The sequence below is a fragment of the Triturus cristatus genome, chromosome 6, assembly GCF_964204655.1.
Source record: "Triturus cristatus chromosome 6, aTriCri1.1, whole genome shotgun sequence".
In the NCBI taxonomy this organism is placed as follows: domain Eukaryota; kingdom Metazoa; phylum Chordata; class Amphibia; order Caudata; family Salamandridae; genus Triturus; species Triturus cristatus.
The window spans coordinates 617,651,215-617,673,888 of NC_140589.1; the positions used below are offsets into that span (position 1 = coordinate 617,651,215).

The 22,674-nt window shown below is 38.0% G+C and overlaps 1 long non-coding RNA gene across 1 annotated transcript in view; it reads right to left on the bottom strand.

The window, feature by feature from the left end:
- Positions 1 to 5,662: 5,662 nt before the first annotated feature.
- Positions 5,663 to 22,674, bottom strand: part of LOC146817651 (uncharacterized) — a 38,233-nt gene continuing 21,221 nt past the window's right edge. Inside the window, exon 3 of the long non-coding RNA XR_014962553.1 lies at positions 5,663 to 6,688. This is a non-coding gene — a long non-coding RNA (uncharacterized LOC146817651). The remainder of the gene's footprint in view (positions 6,689 to 22,674) is intronic.

Genomic DNA, 22,674 nt, shown 5'->3' on the forward strand with positions numbered 1-22,674 from the left:
GCAGAGCGTCAAGTTAGGAGAACTGAGGAGATTTTGTACATGAATATATTGAATTCCAGTACAATACCCATTATTTTCTGCTTGCTCTATGGAACTTACGATAAGCGATTGGCCTGAGAGACTGACCTTTTCACCCAGTCCATTGTCAGCATTAAGTGGGTAAATGACGAAATGTCTGGTAAAATCTGCAGACGAAGCTTTTGGGTAGCATACGTAGGTAGATGTAGCGTGCAAAGGAGCCCACAAAATGATATAAAAAGGGAGCACCCACAGATATCGACGGACTACCTCGCCGTCTGTATGTAGGTTAACAGGCTGTGCAGGTTTTCCCCAAGAGCTGGGAGCTCTTGTCTTCCTTTGCTTAAAATGTCTTGCTCTGCTTTGCTTGAAGTATCTTATTCTATTTTACCTATATGAAATGTCATGTTATGTTTAACCATTGTTCTCTTTACTTTTGCATTTAAAAGATTTTGTATTGTAATTGCAGGAATGCTTGCTCTAAGAGTAAACGTGAGTGTTCCTAGGTAACATTTTCCTTGGTGTAACTTGTTTCTCATGATGCATTTATAGATGTGTTTTCTCTCTCTCTCTCTGTCAGTACATTAATTGAGATACAGAGAATATCATGACAGCTGTATGATTATCTGGATTCTGTATTTTGTACTTTATGTCTCTATTCTGCGGTTTCTTTGAAGTTGTATCTTCTCATTAAACTGCCATTGTATTCTGCCACCAATTCCATGTCTCATATGTCTGTTTTCTTCATTTTTGGAGCAAGCGTTCCTAGGCACCCCGGCTCAAATTAAGGTGCCCCTTTTGTCCCTGACTCACTCTCCTGCTCAGTTCTGTGGTGGCTCCCGGGGCTCTGGGGACCGCCTCTAGCTTCCTTGACCCGTAATAGATCTTCCCTCCAACAGCCTCTCTTGCAAGTCCTGTATTGTTGGTTTGTTGCCCCTGCCCCCCTTTCCACTGCCCTCCATAGTCTGTTGTGCTTCCACGGCCCTTCCTGCCTGCTCAGTGTGGTTAAATTGTTGCCTTTGCACTCTCCTACCTGCCTTCAATTTTCAGAGTCCGTGCCCCTGGCCTTTGCCTCTCAACAGTATCCCAATGAACAACTAGATTGCTAACATTCTATATTTATTACAAAAGTGTGGAACGCCTGACATCATCTTGATGTAATCAAAACTGTAATACCTAGAGCATTTCCTTTAGAAATTACATATATGAGAGGGTCTTATTTGCATCAAAATTATGGTTAGTGCTCTAAAAGACTAAAATAAGGACATTTTGTCTGAGTTTTCAAATAGCGACAAAGCACTTTTAAATTATTTGTTATCTTTATGTTTTTTTATCCAGTTGACCACTTGATTAAATGTTGCACTTAGGGGAGAGGATGTGGTGTTACTTCCAGAACTGCAGACTTTGCAACTGGGGAACCAGGTTGAAGTTTCTGCTTCAGCTCGACATTCTGTGATTCTGGTCAAATCACTTAGTCTCCCCATGTCTACAACCAAAATGAATATGTGCTTGTGTGATGTAACCAATGCTCATGTAAAGCACTCCAATACCTGACAAGTCTGCACTATATAACACTGCAAAAACACTAAATAATAAGTGTTTTGCACACTTCTGTCATTGGGCTATATTTGGGCTACATCTGGGTGATTTTGGGCTACATTTGGGCTCTTTTGTCTCCGGTGGCCATCTTGGGAGATTTATTTGTTATGAAGTTTCCTAATTTCCTCATGTACTGCAGTCTCCTCAGTAGGAAATGCTTTCAGTTTTTTACGTTGATTCCATCATGAAGGTATTCAGATATGTCACACATTTGCCATAAATTCTGAATGTTAGCACTCTAGTTGCTCATTAGATCACTGTAGTAAAACTACTGTTCACCATGGAAGTCTGCTCCTGGTATTAAAAGTGCATGTTTCAGTCTGCATGTCAGAATTTTTTAATGAAATAGAAGAGGATTTGAGAAGTCACTCAAAATGTGCCCTCATTTTCTTTCTTCAGCATTAATGATAATTTCTATGGCAAAATGAACCCCCTCATTGTGTTCCTTTTTAAATTAAATGTTTTAAGTGTTACCAGTTTATTCCAATCAAGATGGCTTCAGGTGTGCCATACTTTTGTCATAATGAAGACAGTAAACGCTCTAGTTGTTTTTAAGAACATTCTGGGACATTCTGTCATTGGGCTATACTTGGGCTACATCTGGGTGATATTTGGGCTACATTTGGGCTCTTTTGTCTCTGGTGGCCATCTTGGGAGACTTATTTGTTATGAAGTTTCCTAATTTCCTCATTTACTGCAGTCTCCTCAGTAGGAAATACTTTCAGTTTTTTACTTTGATTCCATCAAGAAGGCATTCAGATGTGTCACACATTTGCCATAAATTCAGAATGTTAGCACTCTTTTTGCTCATTAGATCACTGTAGTAAAGCTACTGCTCACCAGGGAAAACTGCTGCTGGTATTGAAAGTTCATGTTTCAGTCTGCATGTCAGAATTTTTTAATGAAATAGAAGAGGATTTGAGAAGTCACTCAAAATGTGCCCTAATTTTTCTTTCTGCAGCACTAATCATACTTTTTATGGAAAAATGAACCCCCTCATTTTGTTCCTTTTGAAATTAAATGTTTTAAGAGTTACCACTTTATTCCAAGCAAGATGGCTTCAGGTGTGCCATACGTTTATCATAGGTAGGACTGTTAGCGCTCTAGTAGTTCTTTGGAACACTCTGGGAAGCTGCAGTAGAACACAAAGGAATCAACTGACAGTCTCTGCCCTTGTTGGATGTACATGTTTTACTGAGAATGTCAGACTTCATTCTCACATGACTGAGAAAGATAATGTGAATTTACAGAAAATAAGCTCTCAGTTTAGCTTATAGATCACCTTCCAAACCTCTGTGGTAAAAGCATGAGAAAATATTTTTCTCTCAATCATGATATCCCAGCAGAAGGCTTTTTCACATGGTGAAATCACCTTAGAACATACCACAATTCCTAAAATGAGTATGGTACCATCAACAAATGATTTATAATGTAACTAAAGTCTTAAAACCTTCTATTAACTGCAATGCTTTTTAATGAGGTGCTATCATGTATATTGGTCCCAAGATGGCTGCCAACACTTCTTGGATGAAGTGCTGACAGCCAATCAGATCTCAGGATGAGATGTGTGGTTAGGCTCCGCCCACATATATATATGCTTTTAAATGCTATTTTCTCAGGAAATACTGAACAGATTTACACCAAACCTACAAAAGGCACTTCCTTGACCTGAGGACTACCTCTCTGCCAAATTTCAAGTAAATCTGTTCAGCCGTTCGGGCTGTAGCCCTGTCTAAAGGTCCTATGGAAAAATGCATGGGAAAAACGCATTTTGGGACCCCCCTTTTATCTCAGCCCCCGCTTGACGAATCCCCCCGAGACTTTCAGGGTAGGAGCGGAGCGTAGCGCCCCACCTATTTTGAAAAATTCGCGAGGATTCGTCGACCGGCGCCAAAGTTATTCAAAATAGAATGTTGCGGATTTCCTATGGAAAAGGGGTCCTAACTATAACTACCTACTGGCGACCGCCAGTAGGTAATATTCTTTATAAATATTATCTATTCTTTTTGATTAATATCTGCCATTGCTCTCAATCAATTTAGTAAATTTGTTAGCATCAGGAAGACAATGCATTTTGGCTTACCTTGCAGACTTGATCACATTGGTCGCCACTAACAAAAACTGACATCTAAAGCAGTTTCTCTTCACAACTTTATACATTATATGGACAACATAATTTTATGAGGTATATTGATGACCTCTTTTTTATTTGGAACGCGGTGGCGAGCCTATCATCATCATTCATTTCTGAATTAAACAAGCATGACTTGAATTTGGAATTTTCCTATGGGATGAGCAAAGAAAGTGTGATCCTTTTAAATATACAGTTGTTGATTGAGAATAGTTAAACAATTACCTCACACTATAGAAAACCAACTGCACTCAATGATCTTTCATGCTAGTAGCTTGCACCCTAAATCACTGAAATGGAACATCCCCTATAGTGAGTTACTTAGGCAAAACATATATACAGCAAAAGAGAGAGGTTTGAGGAGGAGAGCGAAATCATTATTACCTGTATCAGAACAAGAGGCTATCATGATAACATTTTAGATGCAGCCAAAACGAGAGCCAAATCTAGGGAGAACATATTGTTTGGAATTTAAGATAAAAGGCATACACGTTAGAAATGTGATCAGAATGATATACACAGTTCATTACATTTTACACCAAGGAACATACTCAAATGAGCACCATATTGAATAGACACTGGAAGTTTATAAAATAAGGTCCAGTCATAGGCAAGCTCTTTGCAAGGAGACCACAAATTGCGTACAGGAAAGCCCTTTCAATACAAGATAAAATGGTAAGGAGTGAATTTAAATCTAGGAAATTGCCTGTTTCCTCTTTCTCCAACAAACAGGGTTTTACAAATTGCACTAAGTGCAAGGCATGTGAATATGGTCGAACATATAAATCTGGCAAATATGTTTTTTATGATGTTATATATGCTAAAAAATCTTTAACATGTATAAGTGGTTGTGTCATCTATGCTCTCAAATGTACATGTGATAGGTTAGACATCGACAGCATGAACTTGTCAGTACGCAAATGGGTACTTCAACACTTAAAAACTATTAGGGACATGGATCTAATCTACTTTATACCACAGCATTTTATAGAAATTCATTTCATGGGAAATTAGGTGACTTACAATATTTTTCTTTTTATATGGTACCCTGCAATGTCTATGGGGGAACAGAGTTTGAGATGTTTGCAGTCAAGATATAGATTTGAATACAGTTCATCCGTTTAGATTAAATAAGGATAGAGAACTTCATGCACTCTTAGAGCAATATAATTTAGCGATGATTCCTTTTCAGGTTACAATGGCTATTGTATTTTTTTGGGAAAGTTCATTTGTGAATTACATCTTCTTCTTCCCCACCTTTCCCTCACTGGGAGAAGCCTCCCTTTCTCCTTCTCTGGGCGGTACGTTCCACCCTTTTGAAGTCTCTGCTCCCCAGGCTTTATCTGTGCTCGTTATGTTGTGATTCCATCTGTTCAATAAAACACTCCACTTCTTTAGGATTTCTTATGTTGTACATCTTGTTCTTCCACATAATATTTAGGGAGGCTGGGAAGTGCATCTGGACGGTTGCTCTCAAAGATCTTAGTTGTTGCATTAGTTAGCCAAATTCCCACTGTCTATCTTGGGTTGCCTTAGCGATATCTGACCGGATTCTAAATAACCATTTGTCCTTAGTATAAGAACCGGTTTTGAGGGCTTCGCTTAGGAATTTTTCCTTTTTAACACATAAGTCTTGAAATTTTTCAAGACCTTCCTTGGTTTTTTCCTCAGCTTTCACTTTTCAAAGGGACCTCGATGTATCCTCTGTATATCCTCTGCTAAGGCTGTCGATTTCAGCCAGGGGAAGCTTTCTTCCAGTAGGTTAACCATGAAGTTTTTAATGTCTTCCCCTTCCAAGCCTTCAGGTGCATTTAAAACTCTCAAGTTGTTTTTTCTCGCCTAATTTTCTAGGGATTCAATTTTGTCTCTGAGATCCCCTTTGTTTGTCTTTAGGAGCTTATTTCTTTCTAATTTGATTCTGCTTCCTTACTTAGAGCCTTTACAGAGGTCTCCATTGTTGTTACCCATTCCATTAGGGCATTTATCTTAGTTTCCAGGCCTTCACAGGTTCCCTATATTTTCAACTGATTTTTTTCAGGTATAGCAAAGTTAACTCACATTTCTAATATCATCAACTCTAGCAGTTTTTCCATATTTACTTCTGCCCTTCCGGTTGTGACTCACATGAGACTACTATTTGTCTTTGTTGGGGGGAACTTTCAATGTTTACCTCCCCCTATGGCCTCCTCTGTATCCAAGACTTTAAACCTGTTCCATCCTTATCCCCTCTCTCGTCTGAGCTTACTTCAGCTTTATTTGTACTATTTATCTTTTCTCTTGTTCAGGTCGCGGAAATTTGATGATATCTTGTTTGGCCTGAACTTTAAAAAATGATCGTAGTGATGGAGCAATTATTACCCTAGTGCCTGTTGGTTTACCCTGTCGTGCTGGAGGCTGGAGGCCAGGTTCTTGAGATAGTATGGCTAGTTTACCGTTTTTGTTAGTGATTGTGGGGGTTATTTTTCCTTTTATTGGCTCCTGGGGGGTGTTGATTGTTAAGTGCCTATTCCTCAGGCAATAGCTACTCCCCCTGTTGCGGTCTTGTTTCAGATCGATTGACTTTATGGGGCTAACTATAGAATACTTTTTCCTTTTATCATGCTCCCAGTTATAGCTGGTGTGCTAGGAGAATGTGTTGTATTGGATCCCCCACCTTTGGCACTTACCACACTCATACGGCTTGCCGCCTCTCCTCCCACAGCTGCACAGTCTCTCCGCGGCCTGGGCAATCTCAGCAGCCCTTTTGTTTTACCGCCGGCAGCTGCCGCCATCCTACCCTGGAAGGGAACTGGAGCCACGGCCCTCCGATTGCTACGGCGCTCCGCGGTTGCTTCGCCTACACTCCAGGAGATCTGTTTGTGTCCGGCGGAGCCCCTCTGCACTCGTCCCCATCGCAACAGCTGTTTTGACCGTAATATCCCGCCTCTTGCCTCTCAACCCCTGTTGGAGAAAGCAAAAACAACATCAAAATTGTCCAAACTGGGTAAATATGAGAAGGTTTAGGTCCAAGGTGTGACAGAGGAAACCTTGGCTTAATCCAAAGGAGCTTGATGTCAATTAATATTCTCTCATGGAATGTGAATGGCCTCAGAGTTAAGAGTCGTAGACAGAAAATCATGGAGTATCTAAAAACAATAGATAGTCAAATTATAATATTACAAGAAACCCACCTACTAAAGGAAGAATGGGCCAAAATAATCAAGAAACAAAGATGGGTAGATACATATGTGTGTACTGAGCAAGAATACCGAATTTAAAAAAAAATCATTTAACGTGAGGATAGGAGCAATAAACACAGACACAAAAGGGAGATGGGTTATGGTGAAAGCTAGAATACATAATAAATCATATACTGTAGCAGGGTACTATGGCCCTAATGTGGATGACCCCACACCCTTACATTGGCTTTATACACACTTATTGAAAGCTTTGGCCCCGATAATTTTTGGAGGAGATTTTAATATAATAATAAATCCTAGAGAGGATAGACTACCCATAATGAAGACATCCAATCTACCTGGAATTTGAGAGTGGTTAAAACTCCTCATAAAGGATTTGGGGTTAGTCGACATCTGTAAAGTAAAGATTGACAAAATACACAGGTACACATCTCAAAATAAAAAATATGGACATGCCTCCAGGAATTACTTTTTTCTGGTAGACAGGGGCCTGGTTAAAAGAAATAAGAAGGTAGAGCACTTTCCTACACACTTGTCTGATCACGCCGCAGTTTTTCTGCAGAGACAAATTGAGAATGTCCCTTTGGCCTCTAGATGGACAGTAGATCGCATTATATTAACAGATCCGCAAATTAAGGAGACACTGAAAATAGAGAACAATTTTTTTAATAAATAGGGAAGGGACCACTAAACAAATAGCATGGGATGCATATAAAGCTGTCATTTGGGGAAAACTACTTAGTTTAGCGGCCTATAAGCATACGATCACTAAGAACAGAATTAGCCAACTGAAAAAGAAATACAAAATTTAAATACGGTAATGGCAAGGGATGTGAGTATACAAAGAGTTAATAAATTAGAAAAATAAATCAAGGAAAAAAAAGAGGCACTGTCAGATGTCTTAGACTCCATTGTCAAGTAAATGGGAAGCAAGTAAATTATCCCATTATGAGTATAGGGAGTGTTGCGGTAAGATGCTTGCCTGGAAAACCAAAACAGAACAAACTCAGAATAGGATTACAACTATCCAGGTACAGAATCAAACTGACCCCAGCATAGAAGATTCCGAGATCAAGAAGGCCTTCACAAATGTTTTTAAAGACCTCTATACTGAAGACACAGTTTCATCAATAGATCAAATAAATTGCTACCTAGAGAGGGTAGTGCTCCCATTCCTGACGAAAGAGCAAAGGGATGATCTCAATGCCAATATCACAATGGAAGAAGTGGCAGATACGATAGGAAAACTAAAAAAGGGTAAAGCTGCAGGTCCTGATGCACTACCTAATGAAATACACACCATATTAAAAGATGCGTTGGTCCCTCCCCTGACAGGGTACTGAATGGCATCTTTCAAGAAGGGCAGGAACTTCCAGGCTCTTGGAACAAAGCTACTATTAGTATATTGTTAAAACCTGGGAAGAATCCAAAAAGATGCAACTCGTATAGACCTATATCGCTTTTAAATAGCGATTACAAAATCTACACTCAGATCTTAGCTAAGAGGCTAGGCACGAAATACATCCAGATCGGTAGACAGATACAAGAATTGTACACTTCTGAGTGTATGTAACAATCATTAAGTGAGGTGCAATTTCTCCACAAATGGAGAGACTGGCTGAAAGGGATGCTGTCCTTTTGGGACTTAGAGTGGAAACTGGTATCCAGGAGAAGAGTATTCTTAGCCATCGTCTTAGTATATAATTCCACTGCCAGTTTCTTGTCCTTTGCTTTGATCGTAATATCCAGATAGTCTATACTGTCCTTGCTCTGATGTGTAGTGAACTTTAAATTCTCATCTCCCAAATTTAGCCAGGTCAGAAACTCATCAAGAAGATCACAAGGCCCAACCCATATAAAAAAGACATCGTCTATGAAAGAATGCCATTCCAACACATTTTCATAGAAAGGACGTCAACTCTATTACCTACTGGCGGTCGCCAGTGGGTAGTTATAGTTAGGACCTATTATCCATAGGAAATCCGCACAATTCTATTTGAAATAACTTTGGCGCCGGTTGATGAATCTTCGTGAAATTTTCAAAACTGCTGGGGCGCTCCGGTCCGCTCCTATCCTCAAAGTCTCAGGGTGATTCGTCAAGCGGGGGCTGAGAAAAAAGTGTTGTCCCAAAACGTGTTTTCCCCATGCAATTTTCCATAGGAACCTTTAATCACAGCTACAGCCCGAACTGCTATACGGAATTACACCAAATTTGGCAAAGAGGTAGCCCTTGGTTCACACTCATGCCTTTTGGTTAAATGGTGTAAATCCGTTCAGTAGTTGCTGAGAAAATCAAAAGTAAAATCACATATACATCTATAGCCTCGGAGGATCCGCGCACCCTATGCACACCTAGCGCGCACCCTCCCGATCACGAGCTGCATGCTAATTGGCTGTCAACTGGCTGTCAACACTCCAAACCAGGAAGTGTTGGCAGCCATTTTGTGCCTCGTTAGAAGCGAGGCTCAAGAAATCAGTGGATGAAGTGTGCAAAACTTGTAAAGGGGGCAGGGTAGAAATACCCTGACCCTCTAGACCTGCTTAGGGGGTCCCACAAGGACTGCCATGGCCCCAATTTTATTTTTATTTTTTAAATGGCAAAATGCGCGCAGGGTGCGCGGAACCTGCGGTAAAAAAAAAAAAGAAAACGAAACGCGGGCTCCCGCCCTTCTTTAATAATTAGCCCCAGGGGGGACAAAAATATTAAATTTGATGGGGGTGCCACCCCCCGGGGCTACAAAATAAATGGGTGGGGTGGCTCAAAGGCCCCCCCAAGCCCCGGGGACCACCACCCCCGGGGCTTTTTATATTGTGGGAGGGGGGCCGCGTTGTCCCCCTCCTGGAGCCGTTGATGGCCCTGGGGACCGCCAGCCCCCGGGGCCAACTCCTGCAGTATCTCGGGGTGCCCACCCCCGGGACACTGCTGTTTGCCGGGAAACTTGGTTTGGATTTTGAAAGAGAGAGCAGGAAACCTGCTCTCTCTTTCAAAATGCAAACCATATTGCTTTTCCACATGGGGAGTTACATGTTAGCACCTCCCCATGTGGAAAGGCAATGCCGGCTCCCGAACGACATGGGGAGGGACCGTGGGGGCATTGGGGCTCCCCCCATGGTCCCCAACTTTGTATATAGGCCCGGGGGATAGGGCCCCCGGGGAGAATAGAAATTAGTGATAGGTGCTAAAAAAAATTTACGGGCAAGTTAGGAGTCGCGCACCCAGCGCGGGGCTCTGGTGTGCACGCGTTGGGTGTACGATTCCTCTTGTGTTGGGTGCACGACTCCTCCTGCGGCCCCCTGGTGTGCATGCATTGGGTGCACGATTGCTCAGTTGACTGTTCCATGAACTGTTACTGTGGTAACAGGCAGTAAACAGATTGGGGGTAGGGTTCAAACTTATGTCAATTCGAAAGGGTTGTAATGTGTAACCAATAGAAATGTGTGTTATCTTTTGAATTAATATGGGAAGCAATGTGATTTGATGTTTACATGTATATGTGTGCAGAATGAGAGGCAAAGTCTGCAATTTTTTGGTTTTGCTAAGAGCATTGCAGCACAGACATTCTGTATAAGAAAAATCTGATGTGTGACTGACATAATTCTTAATCTACAAATCAATTTGAAAGGTGAGTTATTAATTTGTGTTGCTTGTCTAGAATCACATTGTGAGTCTGTCTGCATTTGGGCAACCATTGTGACAGAAGCATTTGGGTACTGCTTATGCATTCACAAAATGAGTCAGGCTTTGACACTAAAGTGCAGTACTGAAATATGTAGATTATGTGCAGTCCCCTTACCCCTTCCAGAGAAGTGAATGGGTTTTGGTAAAGTTCAAGGGATAGTGTTGCTTGAATCACACTGTGAGTCTGTGTGCATTTGGGCAATCATTGTGAGAGAAGCATTTGGTTACATCATGTATTTGCTGACAGATAACTGCTTTAAAACCTGTCATGTTGTCAAGTTTTAGTAGCATTAGAAGCCAGTCATTGGTTATGCAATCGCAAAATGAGTCAGGCTTTCACATTAGTGTGCAGTATTGAAATATGTAGAATGTGTGCAGTCACCTTACCCCTTCCAGACTAGTGAATGTGTCTTGGTACAGTACAACGGATAGTGTTGCTTGTCTAGAATCACACTGTGAGTCTGTCTGCATTTGGGAACCATTGTGAGAGAAGCATTTGGGTACTTCATGTCTTTGCATACACATAACTGCTTAAAAAACGTTCCTGTTCTCAAGTTTTGGTAGATTTAGAAGCCAGTCATTGCTTATGCATTTGGAAGATGAGTCAGGCTTTGGCACTAAAGTGCAGTACTGAAATATGTAGAATGTGTGCAGTTACCTTACCCCTTCCAGAGTAGTAAATGTGTTTTGGTAAAGTCCAAGGGATAGTGTTGCTTGTCTAGAATCACACTGTGAGTCTGTGTGCATTTAGGTAACCATTGTGAGAGCAGCATTTGGGTACTTCATGTTTTTGCAGACAGATAACCGCTTTAAAACCTGACATGTTGTCAAGCTTTAGTAGCATTAGACGCCAGTCATTGCTTATGCATTCGGAAAATGAGTCAGGCTGCCACACTAAAGTGCAGTACTGAAATATGTAGAATGTGTGCAGTCACCTTACCCCTTCCGGAGTAGTAAATGTGGTTTGGTAAAGTCCAAGGGATAGTGTTGCTTGTCTAGAATCACACTGTGAGTCTGTGTACATTTGGGAACCATTGTGAGAGACGCATTTGGGTACTTCATGTCTTTGCAGATAAATAACTGCTTAAAAACCTATCCTGATGTCAAGTTTTGGTAGAATTAGAAGCCAGTCATTGCTTATGCATGAGTCAGGCATACCCAGTAGCAGTGCTGTAGTGAATTGTGAAGAATGTATGCACCCACATAACCCCTTCCAGATTAGTGAGTCTCTTCTGCTAAAGTCCAGGAAATAGTCTTGCTTGTCTAGAATCACACTGTGAGTGTGTGTGCATTTGGGCAACCATTGTGAGAGAAGCATTTGGTAACTTCATGTCTCTTTGTACTATTCTAATCATTCAGTCAGTACCCAAGTACTCATGCAGTGATCCAGGGCCTTAGCACATGGACTGCTTCAAACTCCTAAGCACTATGCAGTCCTCTAACCACCTACACACTTGTGTTTTATGCCTACAATTCCCCAGTCATTATCCATACACTCCTGCAAACACCCTATTACTCATCTTGCAATCCATTAGTGACCCATTCAACACCATGTACTAATCCATTTAGTGCTTTAAAATACAGCCAATTATAAATTCACCCAGTGTCTCGCCTTGTAGTATTCTGATCATTCAGTCAGTATCCAAGCACTCATGCAGTGAGCCAGGCCTTAGCACATGGACTGCTTCAAACCCCTCTCCACTATGCATGAAGTCCTCTAACCACCTAAACACTTGTCTTTCACACCTTCAATTCCCCAGTCAGTATACATACACTCCAGCAAACACCCTGCCATTCCCATTGCAGTCCTATAATGACTCATCCAGCACCATATACTAATCCATTCACTGCGGCTAAACCCAACCACTTACACATTCATCCAGGCATTCTCCTTGCAGGACTGTAATCATTCAGTCAGTGCCTAAGTACTCATATAATGTCCCAGGGCTTAACACAAACACTGGTACAAACCTTTGTCCATTACACATGCAGACCTGTAATCACCTATACAGTTATGTATACACCTTGAATTACAATTTCAATTAGTGATGAGAAAAGAAAGTGGTTAAATGGTTTTTATATAGAATATGTTTGTATAATAATCGAAAAGTATAATTTATAGATTTATTAAAATACATTTATTTATGTTTATTTTTACAGATATTGTTTATCATCATTAAAATAACGTTATCATGCCTGAAAAATCAAGAAAGAGAAAAGAACAGTTAAAGGACAATTATTCGAAGAAAATTCAACAACAAGTATTGGATGACCAACATCATGTGGGTAAAAAGAAAAAGTCTTCCAGTAAGACAAAAAAAGTATTCATTAAAAAACTTACAACGCCTAGAAGCAGTGTGCAGAATGTGCAAACTACTGAGAATGGATCAACCACAAAAAAGAGTATGAATAACAGGAAAGGAAAAAAAGAAAATTCAAATTCAAAAGATTCGATGTATGGTAAAAGAAGGCAAAATCAGTATAAAGAAATCCGTAAAATATTTCTTTATAATAGAGTGGTTTTTAACTTGCTCAAAGATGTGAAAAAATATAGAAAAAGAGCACTATTTTATGAAAAGAAGAAGCATATTGAATCCATTGTTTAAAAGGCTTTTGAAGTAAAAAGGAAACTATTCATTTTAGTTTTAAACAGAATTCGATCATTGGATAAACCAATCCATTTAATGAAGGCCAAAAGTAAGAGGAAAAGAGTAATTAACAGAACTAATTTTTGTGATGTTTTTTTGGGTGAATGGAAACACAGTTCAAGTTCAGAGCCTTTCTTTAATGGAGAGAGTTATTTTCAGACCAATCATTTATTGCATGCAGTTGATACCAGTGGTCGAGCTTATGAGGTTAGAAATGGTTGTCCAATTGAGAAAGAGAAGGTGGTTCCCAGAAATGTAGAAGAAGTGTTAGCTGATGAAGTTCTAGGGAGACGTCCTTAAGCCCCACTGTACACTTGGGATTGCAGTAGTATTTGTAGTGTATGACAAGAATTCATTGATATTTTACGCAATTTCTTACGAGAATATAGTAAAAAAAGTGTTGAACAAAAGATTAAGATGTTGCAAGGACTAGACCCTTGAAGAGTGAGGAAAAAATACTGGTTTACATGGTCATTCTCTGGCTTGTCTTTCTAGGAAAGTATGTCAAAGTGTTTTTCACCATTTCAGGATGTTAGCAGTACATCATTCTCAGATGCGAAAGTTAGTCATAAGATTGTATCATGCAAAAAGTCCAGCACTAATGTTAAATGAGTTGAACAGTGCTTTTTTGCGAGGATCAGTATCAGATGTGAAGAAGGTTTGTTATAAAATTGAGTTTTGTTACTATGGACCTGAACAAGAGTGTGCAGAAACTGACACATTAATAGAAGAAAATGTTGAAGAGAATGTGCAACATAGCACTACAAAAATTTTTGAAGAACAAATTACAAAGTTTAAGGTGATTTCAGGTGAAAGGCCAAATTATTCTTGTATTTGTTATCGGCAAACTCACTATAAAAATCAGACTAGGACTGTTGATCTATATTTAAAAAGTGAAAGAGAAAATAATGATAAGTGGAAGGAATTTGCATCTTATTTGTTGGTAGAGAATTGTTTTGATTTGGGTTCTGATCAGCGTATTTGTAAATATTGTTATAATAAATTAGATGAGAATAAAATGCCTGCTAGAGCTGTGCATAATAATCTAGAGTTGGTAACTATTCCTCCAGAACTGATAGATTTAAATTCCTATGAGTCTATTCTCATTCAATGTGTGCACCCATTTCAGGCTATTGTTCGTATGAAGCCTAAAACAGGTAAATTGCCTCCTTCAGATTTGCAGAGAGGATTCAAAGGAAGAGTTGTATATTTACCTCTAGATTTAAAGAAAAATATTGAAACTATTGGTGTAGAGAATGTAGAAAATGAACCACTAGTTATTCTAGTTAATGGCGTTCCTATTAAGAGTAAGAAAATCTGGCAAGAATTAGTGGATGTTAGGAAAGTGCAGAAGGCAACATTGTAGCTAATTAAAAACAATGAGTACTATAAAAATGTGTATGTGGGAGAAGAAGAAATACTTTCAGCAGAAGATACTGAAACGTCAAGTGGACAAACTGAAATAGTGGACATGTCCAGAAGTGAAGAAATCTATGAACATTACAGTGTACATCCACTTCATTCCAAAGAAGTGATGGGGAATACTATTGAGTTATTCCAAATGAAAAAAGCAAAGGGAACTCTCATGAGTGTTTGGGAAAAAAGCTTGGAAGCTCATTGTTTTCCGCAGTTGTTCCCAAAAGGAAAAGGTGGACGATATGATGAACAACCTGTGCAGATTCCTGCATCTGAATATCGTACAACAAGTTTGTATGCAGAAGATCCAAGATTTCGACAATGTAGCCCATATATATTTCAGCTTTTGTTTGAGAGTGACTTGTCTGGACTTTCATATGCAGTGAATCACATATTGAAAACAGGAGTACATCTTCAAAATGTTTCTGCGAAGGAATTTATTGATAAAGTACATCAGAGAGATGATCATTTAGAATCTCAGCTGATTAATCTGATGGCATGTTAGCGCGGCACTAATGAGTATTGGTACCGTCGTCATGGAGAACTTAAATGTATGCTAAGGAACTTAGGAACTCCTACATGGTTCCTTACCCTTAGCTGTGCTGAATACGCTTGGGATGATTTACTTGAATTTCTTCGAGAGGCAAATTTGAATATAAAAAATATTGAATACAAGACACCTGGAGAATTGTGCTCTTTGGATCCTGTTAATGTATGGAGGTATTTCAATCATAGTTTTGAAGCTATGATGTCTTTTATCTGCAATAAAAAGAATCCTCCTCTTGGAGAAGTTGTGGATTTCTTTTGGAGAAAGGAGTATCAAGCTCGAGGTGCTCCTCACATACATATGCTCATATGGATCAAGGATGTCCCCAAATTCGGAACTGATTCCAAAGATACTGTTTTGTCTTTCATTGAAGAATATGCCACATGTACCATACCCAAAAGCACAGAAGAAAACTACTTAAGACAACAAGTCTTACGATTTCAAAGCCATCGATGTGGAAAATACTGTAGACGAAAGTACAAGTCTAAGGAAATGTTTTATACCAAATGTCGTTTTGGATTTCCACGTCCTGTAATGTCAAAAGGAAGAGTAAACAATTTTATGTCCGCTATGAGACATACCATCACTAGAAAGTCTCCCAAAAATTCCTACAATTTGAGAAGATGTGAAGCATCAAAATACATAAATGATTACAATCCGGTTATTCTCTCTATGTGGAATGCTAACATGGATATTCAGTACGTAGCGGATAATTCCATTGCTGTCACTCGGTATGTAACATCCTACATTACAAAATCAGAAAAGATGGAATTGAAAGAAATGTGGGAAGAGATTTCTCATGAGAAGAGTCTAAGTAAGAAATTATACAGTTTCAGTTTGAAGATGTTATCCCATCGAGAAATTGGAGCGTATGAATGCTCAGATCAGTTATCATCTGCAAGTTTATACTCCAAATCTAGAAGAATCATTTGGGTGAGTCTAGATCTTGCTGCAACACGAAATCGACTACTTAAATCTGTACAAGAAATTGAATATATAGCATTAAATGAACCAGAGAGTACAGATATTCTGAAAACAAATATGTTGGACACATATTATCCAAATAGAAGTCATCATCTTGAGAACAAATGTCTCTATGAAGTGCTGCAATACAACACTTTTAAACAGAATACTACAGAAAACATCAATGATGGAAAATATGTGATTGGTTCCGAAGGATGTTTGGTGAAACACAGGAAAGGAAATTTAATTAATCACAGGAAACTGAGTTGCAACACTCCTGATAAAAGGGAATTTTACTATTTAGCATTTTTGCAACTGTTCAAACCGTGGCGTTCAGAATTGGAATTACTTGGAGATTTTCACAGCTATGAAGATTTCTTCAATGCTTGTAAACATACCATAAAGATACCATAGAATGCAAATTTTGTGAAAATGTTGAACGATGAAATTGATCAAGAAGATACTATTGCAGCTGAGATTGCTAGAGACAGTTCTCAAGACAGTCAAAGTTCTGCTCCGCTGAGTCAATATCCACTAGGACAACCAATTGTTGAAAATGAAGCAGCAATCACCATGAATGAGGTGGAAACAGCAATGCACCAAGCTCAAGAAGATATTATGGACTTAGCCAACATGGAAGAACAACTAAATGTTGAACGGAAAGAAATATATCAGCAAGTGAGACAACAGATTGACCGTGGATTTCTTCATGAAAAGAAAGAATGCACATGCACCTCATTTCAACCTATACGAATGTATGTGAGTGAACAAGCTGGAACAGGAAAAAGTTTCCTAATTAAAGTAATCACCAGTTATCTGCAGAAAACAACGGACTCACATTTGTCTTGTGTTGTAACTGCTCCAACTGGGTTGGCAGCACACAACATTAACGGAATTACATTGCATCGTTTACTTATGCTACCTGTGGAGCATGAAAACAAATTGGAATATCACAAGCTATCTGGAGAAGCTTGTTATGAAGTTTCAAGAGTGCTAAAGAAAATGAAACTTCTGATTATTGATGAGGTAAGCATGGTCTCAAACTTAATGCTTGTTTTTGTGCATGTAAGAATAAAGCAAATTCTTAAAACAGAGTACGATGTCTTATTTGGAGGAAAACATGTCATAGTTTTTGGAGATCTACTGCAACTTACTCCCGTAAAAGAACAACCAGTATTTAAAACACTTGCGCATGAAGACACCAGAAAGTCCTTGGGAAGTGCTGGAAACATTAACATTTGGTCATATTTTGAGTACAAAGAGCTCACCTGCGACAGGCAAATTATACTGAATATGGAAGTATTCTTCAAGATATAAGAATTGGAGTACTGACAGAACATGGCAAACAAGCTTTGCAAAGTCGACTACTTACAAACTTGTTTCCAAATGAAAATATAGTTCCTGAAAAAATATATTAAAAAATTGCAGAAAATAAATCTATAATCTGCTTAATGCCAACAGTGCGCGAGTGTTCTATTTTCAATTAAGAACTTTTGAAGCTAGAAAATGACCAAATAATAAAAATGGAAGCCATTGATAAAATAGAGCATGAAGGAATCACTATTATTTTGACGGAAAAATTGAAAACAAAATTGGATTCTTTAGAAAAATCTATTTCTAACACTGCAGGTTTAGAAAAGAATTTTTATGTATGTGTAAACTGTCGGGTTATTTTGCGGCGTAATTTGGATGTGGAAAAAAGTTTAGTGAATGGAGCAATGGGAAATGTTGTTGATTTTGTGAATTATCAAGAAAAAGATGGAATTGAATGTTTAAAAATCAAATTTGATCAGATTGAAGAAGTGAAACAAATTGCTCGTTGTTCTGCTTGTTTTTTGCTTGTTAAAGATTTGTATGTACGTAGAAAACAGTTTCCTCTTTCTTTGGCATATGCAGTGACTATTCATAAATCTCAAGGATTAAGTGTAGACAGTGCTTTGGTGAACATTGGAAGTACCGTGTTTAAAGAGGGTATGGCATATGTTGCTTTGTCACGAGTCAGAACTTTATCTGGTTTGTTTTTGATTGATTTTAATGAGTCAAAGATTACTGCAGATGCAAACTGCGTAAAAGAGTGTAATAGGTTAAGAAAAACGTATACTCCCAATTTAGGTCAATATCCTGTATTTGAAAAGCGTATGGTAGGTCGAAAAAGAAGATATGAGAATATCTGTAGTGAAGTTATAGAGAAGGAAAAAGATCAAGATAATGTTGAGATTGCAAGCAAAAAGAAAAAGGACACTGTTGAAGAGTGTCAGAAAGTTTGCAACAGCAAATTATGGAGAATCAGGAAAAAAGATGTTGTTCCTTGTTGCATTCTGTTTATGAAAAATTGAGAACTGATAAAACTAAAATGCAAAGCGTTTCTGATATTCGTAATCTTTTGGATATATGTTCTGGTTCTACACAATTTACGCAGAATATCCAACTAGATGCTCAGGAATTTCTAATGGATATGCTTACCATATTGGAAAATGAAGGCATAGAAATTGAAAATCTTTTTGGCCTTCGTTATAAATGGGAACATCAATGTGAAAATTTTATGTTTACATGTAGCACTGACATAGACACTGAAAGATTTATATATTTGACATTACCAGACTGTAAATCAGTGTCTTTCAACAAACTAGTTAAAGCAGCAAATCAAAACATGGAGTGTAGCCAATGCAAATCAGAAATGTTATCAACATTATTTATACAAAGATATGGACAATATATGATTTTAATGATGCAATGTTGTACAGCTGATGGAAGAAAATTGGAAACTTTAATAAAACATTTTGTAGCAAGTCAACTACCAATATCAGGAAGAACTTTTGTAGCAGTAGCAATAATTTTGCATGATCGTCCTTCTACAACACCTGGACATTACACTGCCTATTTCAAATGTGATAAAGGATGGACATATTGTAATGATGCTCAATTGGTTTTCAAACAACGTTTGCCTAGCGAATTACCAAATTCCTACCTAATATTTTTAAAGCCAAAGTTTTAGGAACATAATTCAGTGGATTAGGAATATGTTACAATGTCTTAATATGATTACTATTGGACAATCTCAGTTTAAAGGATTTCAGCAATACCATTTGGCCCAGAGGAAAGGTATACATTTGAATTATGGACTTTTTGTTGCACATTCTCATAGCATATATTTAAAAAAAACATCATTTAAAGTGTACAGAAATTATAAAAAGAATTCTTTATTGAATGATTATTTGAGTACTTTCACATTCAAGTAAAAACATTTGCTTAGAAGGAACCATTTTATATATGTGTGATTTGTATTATATAGTTTGGTATTGACGATGTATGAATAATTGTTCATCGTATTATTTGATTTCTTTCATATTCAAGTAAGACATTTTTCTAAGAAGAAAGCATTTTTCATATGGGTGATTTGTATTATATGGTTTGTTATTGAGGATGTCGTTTTTGTGGAATGTTCGAAAATAGTTGGATATATGATAAATATGTTAGATATAGTTTTTTTTTTTAAACAACCTAATTGATTGGGGGTTTTTTGCCCTCTGTTATGTGATGAGTACGATTGAAATCACTGCTTGTAGTGAAATTCTATATATTCTGAGAACGGCAAAAAATGCAAAGAAAATAATTTATAAAATGTTAAAATTATGTTGTGTTGTAAAAAATATATTATTATATATTATAACTGTATTTTTCCTTCTCTTTCACAGATACTAATTCTAAAATTTGAAATTTTCAGAAATTTAAATTATAAAAAACAACAGAAAAAAATGTGTAGCATTTTTTATTTCTATTACTGTGAAGGTAAGTTTAACTAAGTGTTATTATGCACAATGGGCTGTGTTTGCACACTGGTGAAGAATGGGGGGTGGATGGGGTAGATATGTGTGGAAAGATGCTCAGTGGGCATTTTAAGTTACAGGATAAAGTTAACATGAATGCTGAGTGTCCCTGGGGCCAACTAACCCACCAGATATGTGCAGAAAGTGCCAAAGACTTGCATTGGAGAGAGGTATAAAATGGGACATGGTTTCAGAGCACCTCAGTGCAATGCAGCTGTATGGTGTTCAATAAAGAGACATGGTGGGTTAGTAGGGCCCAGGGACTTTCAGGATTAAAAGACACTAAATTCCTCAATTTAAAAACACGTCACAGAGTGTGTTTGCAGATGTCACATCAGGCTCCATCCCTTCCCTTCACCACTCTAAAAACATGTCCTATCACTTTGCCAAAACCTAAGTACTTATAAATTTATCTTGTTCTCTCTTTGCAGTACTGAAATTAGCCTATTTATTAGTCATATAGTTAAGGATTGGCCTAGCCATTAACCCTAGTACAAGTTAATTTCTTTATACACTATGCAAGCAGATCTGCAAGAAGCTACAAAGTAGTAATACAGTCTTCAAAACACCCAATTTATACCTATGTAGTTTTGGAATCTCCCTGTCATAGGATATCATGTGACCTGAAAAAAAAAGATTTGATTGGTTCATAATATTTCCCATTGTACCTATTGAAGGACCGCAATCTTTTCAATCATTCTTCTTTGAGCATCTTTGGAGACATAACTCTGTGCTTACCTCCTATCATTCTTGTGCAACTTTTCAAACAATGTACTAGCAAAATGTTCTTATTGAAATAGTCTGCCAATACCTAAGCACTTATGGGGCAATTTTAGAAGCATCCTGTGCCAATAATATTGGCTGTTATGTTGCTCGTCCTTTGTAGCGCCGGGACGCCGCTTGGCTGTGGCATCTGCGCGCTCTATAAATATTAAATAACAAAACATAACATAACATAACATAATATGTCACTTTTAGTAACATATATCTTTTTTTCTGAACAATGTTTTGATTTTTTTCAAAAGGAAAAAAGAGAACTGGAGGAACAAAACAATGAACCTCAGGGGGAAAAAAAACCTCTAGCACCGATGGTTTTCTTGTAATCTGCAAACCAAATCCACGGACTGCTCTCCATAACAGAGCAATCTGTTGCACTTTATGAAGTGCACCTTCAGGTTGGTGAATTGTGGACGTATGTGCAGATGTTGTGTGGATGGAGACGTCCCGGAAGCACTGCAGGTGGTGCAGAGGTTTTAGGTGCTTCATCATACTTGCGGTCCCGCAAGAGTACTTTTTGGTTGGATCTCCGCGTGACAGGACCCTTTGGCAGATTTAGCACGTCACTTTTGTTGCATTCGTTTTATTTTGTCCTTCTGGAAACGTAAAAAATTTCCACACGATAGATGTGTACCTCTCAGGGCATGGAGGTTCAGCCACAAATTCATCATCTGATGAATGTTCAGACTCAGATGATGGCTGCTGTCCTGAAGCAATTGTTTTGCAATGGAAAGCAATACTAAGTGTGCACTTAGCAAAAAAAAGGTTCTTCTCAGTTCAGAGATGCTCCTCCAAAGAAGGTCTAAGAAGAATGATTGAAATGGGTGGGGTCCTTCAATAGTTAAAATAGGAAGTCTAATGAACCAATCAAATCTCTTTTTTTTCAGGTCACATGGGGTCCGCGCACCCTGCGCATAGACAGCACGCACCCAACGCGACTTCGCGAAATCGCATTAAAAACTAATATAGGTTTATTAAAAGTAAAAGTATATTATTTTTATGATTAGCTCAGGTCGCGTACGGGTAGCATAGCAATCGCGCAGGAAAATACGTACCCATTGCACACACTACGCGGATCCTACACAACAATCGTAAAATGGTGGCTAGGTTCCGTGCAGTGATCAAGAACGGAACGCATTGGGTGCGCGACTTCCAAAAAAATGTGAAAAAATATATATATTATAAATATATTTTAAAAAATATATAATAAAAAAAATATTAGAGTTTCAATATTTTTAAAAATTTGTTTTTTTCAATTTACATTAAAAATATGTAATGTAATTAAAAAATAAAATATATAAAAATAAAAAGTTTAACAAATGTAGAAAAACAGTATCAAAAAACTAAATATAACAATTAATGTATTTAAAAATTATCATTTAAAAAACCTTTGAAATTCAGTGAAAAAACCAAAGGTTACAGATATGTTATAGTTAGGAATTAGCATTTAAAAAACCTTTGAAATTCATTGAAAAAACCATAGGTTTCAGGGGCGTTATGGTTAGGAAATAGCATTTAAAAAACCTTTGAAATTCACTGAAAAAATCATAGGTTTCTGGGGCGTTATAGTTAGGAATTAGCATTTAAAAACCTTTGAAATTCACTGAAAAAAACATAGGTATCAGGTATGTTATAGTTAGCTGGACATTTCACTCGTACAAAATCATTGAAATTCCTCCGTTATAGTTAGTTCTGCTAACTATAACTCGCGCGCCCGCAACCCACTGCTGATGATGTCACATATTACATCATTCATGACATGGTCAGTGACATCACTGATGACATCTCAAATGACATCACTGTGACACCACTGATGACATCATCCACGTGACAATCAGATAAACCTCATCATACAGTAGAATAAACTTTCATCATTCACTGTAAAATACA